The following is a 3,205-nucleotide window of genomic DNA, read 5'->3' on the forward strand; positions in this document are numbered from 1 at the left end:
ATCTGTTTTATCAGGGTTTTTTTAAAGGCATAATGAAATGGTCAGACAGTTTTTTCATCGATTTATAATCACATAAAAATCAATAACGAAATTTAGTGAAACCTTTATAGATAAAAGCGATAAAAAAGGTCCCCCCCTTTACCGAGTTGAAATGATAGGCGTTTCGTATGTTATCAAATTATTTTAGCTGCTAGGCCATTTAGAGAAGGTTGTTTAAGTTTTAACAGGAACTAATATGGTTTTCGAAGCCGGACATAAGAAAATAGGAAATAAGATGATAGCAAGGTGCTTGTACCAACGGTACCTAAATTTACAAGTGCCCCTCGATCAGATTCACAAAATTGTTCATTTTCGAGAAATAGCGAAGGAATTGGGCGTTAGTTCAAGAAGTCAAGAAAATGCAGCAAAAATGTTTAGGGGAAGATTCATAAACGATTATAAGAGTAGTGACCCAACGGAAGAAGAAGGACTGAAAACGATTTTTATGAAATTAGTTAATTCAACAACTACCGAAGCTGACCCTTCTGAATCAACCTCAAATGAAATTCAAACAAGATGGGGAGATTTATTGAAAGAAAATTATACGCCCAAGTCAGGCATGGCATCAAATACCGCATCTAGATTGTCAAATTTCAGTCCTGAGTTTGTATAAATTATTTAATTGTATTGTAAATCTGTTAAATCTATAAGTTAATTTTATTTTATTTTTCTTTTAGTTGTCAGTCAACTCCCGTTAAAGAACAAGATGAAAGGAACAATTGGGTAAGTTGGTTTTTTTTAGCAGCTTAACAATAAAATTAGTAAAATTACACTGTATTTCCACCAATTAGGATGAAGAAGATTTAATGGCGGATAATTTAACCCTAACTGGTCCTGAAATCACAGTTTCAAATATGACAGGCTCTCATGTCCCATTGCCCAATCAGATCTGAATCTCTTATGTCTTTTCTTAAACATGAAGAGGAGGCAAAAGCAACGCCATGATTTTAGTTATTTTTATTTATCACTTTTATTAATTCATTTGTTTGTTTATATTTTTAATTGTCTGTAATTTTTGTACAAAATTTAGTTCTTTTATTTTGATAATTTTACATGTCTTTAGAATAAATTCAATTGTTCAAAGTAAAATATTGATTTTTATTAAGAGAGGGTGGTCCTAAATAGTGTTCCTGGCTTTTTTAAGTCCAAAACTTGGGCCTAAATAGAAACAGCCTTTTATTAATGAAGTCTTAAGGCACCATCTCGATTAAATCCGCTACATTTTTCAATATAATAAATAACTAAATCTAACAGAAGAGGATGTTTGCGCCATTCTTCAAAGGGTTCTAATTCTACATAACTTTCCATGTTGGTGAAATGTTCTTTTTTTTTTTTTTTGGAGGTTTCAATGCAAGCGGGTCAGAGGACCTCGGCAAGGATGTGATTAGTCAGGTTTCATTATGTGTGTAAGCAGGGGAAGGAAATGAGGTTTACTTGGGAGGTGACGGATGGGGTGTGGGGGTCAAGTCACCTCCGGCGGACACGGGGCAGTCGGCACCTATAGGGTAGGATCGCCGACATGTGTCTTATTCCCTCAAACTTTGCCTCCCAGAAGCTTAGCTTACAGGAGTACGCCACACTCCCGGCTGTTGGTGAAAATTACAGCAACCAATTTTTCAGAGTAGAAAATGACGGGTAAACTGTTCCATAGCGGCTCTTTGGTGACACGTGACCTGAGTTTAATAAACACTTGCAGTTTGTTTCCATAAGTCATTTAGAATGTTTTAGCAGACGATGCATGGGAGAATATCTACTATTTTAGAATTTGGGGTAATTCGGCAAAAGTTCGGCAAAAATAACTTCGGGGTAAAATAGTGTTTCACCCCATAATATATTGCCGAAAAACCCCTGTTTTACCCCAAACTTTTGAATTTCCTCAATATTAATGTATTATAAAGATAATATAAATTAATTTCAGTGTTTAATAGTAAAAAAGGGATTTACCAGCTTATAGCTTAGTTTTAATCTTAATTTTGTAGTTTAATTAAAAGTTATTTTAATTTTTGTCCCAAAAATGTACGTTTTTGGTCTAATTTTATATTAATTATATTTAATTATGTGGAAATTAATGCTGGATTGTGGTTCGGCAGAGTAGATTTAGATAATAAATTGAGATTCAATTAACAATTCACATTAATATCAATGTTTTATTGAAAATTCAATCCTTGCCAAAAAAACCCTATTTTACCCCAAACTTTTGAATTTCCTGAATATTAATGTATTATAAAGATAACATAAATTAATTTAAGTGTCAAATAGGAAAAAAGGGGATTTACCAGCTTCTAGCTTAGTTTTAATCTTAGTTATGTAGATCAATTAAAAGTTATTTTAATTTTTGTCCCAAAAATGTACGTTTTTGGTCGCATTTTACGTTAATTATACTTAATTAAGTTGAAATTAACGTTGGATTGTGGTTCGGCAGAGTAGATTTAGCTTATAAATTGAGATTCAATAAAAAATTCACATAAATGTCAATGTTTAATTCAAAATACAATCCTTGCCGAATAATCCCTATTTTACCCCAAACTTTGGAATTTCGCACTTCTTCAACGACTCGGCATATTTTTTCATTTCTCCCCGTAATATTTTGCCGAAACATCCCTATTTTACCCCAAACTTTGGAATTTCCCGCTTATTAATGTTTTTAAAAATAATAAAAATTAATTTCAGTGTTAAATAGGAAAAAAGGGGATTTACCAACTTCTCGCCTAGTTTTAATCTCAATTATGTAGATCAATTAAAAGTTAATTTTTGTCCCTAAAATGTATGTTTTTGGTCGAATTTTTCGTTAATTATGCTTAATTAAGTTGAAATTAACGTTGGATTGTGGTTCGGCAGAGTAGATTTAGCTTATAAAATCAGATTCAATAATCAATTCACATTAATATCATTGTTTAATTGAAAATTCAATCCTTGCCGAAAAAACCCTATTTTACCCCAAACTTTAGAATTTCCTGAATATTAATGTTTTTAAAAGATAATATAAATTAATTTAAGTGTCAAATAGTAAAAAAGGAGCTTTACCAGCTTCTAGCTTTGTTTTAATCTTAATTATGTAGTTCAATTAAAAGTTATTTTAATTTTTGTCCCAAAAATTTATGTTTTTGGTCGAATTTTACGTTAATTATGCTTAATTAAGTTGAAATTAACGTTGGATTGTGGTTCG

The sequence above is a fragment of the Phalangium opilio genome, unplaced genomic scaffold, assembly GCF_054372755.1.
Source record: "Phalangium opilio isolate 3A_F unplaced genomic scaffold, DU_Popi_V2 ptg000043l_1, whole genome shotgun sequence".
Lineage (NCBI taxonomy): Eukaryota > Metazoa > Arthropoda > Arachnida > Opiliones > Phalangiidae > Phalangium > Phalangium opilio.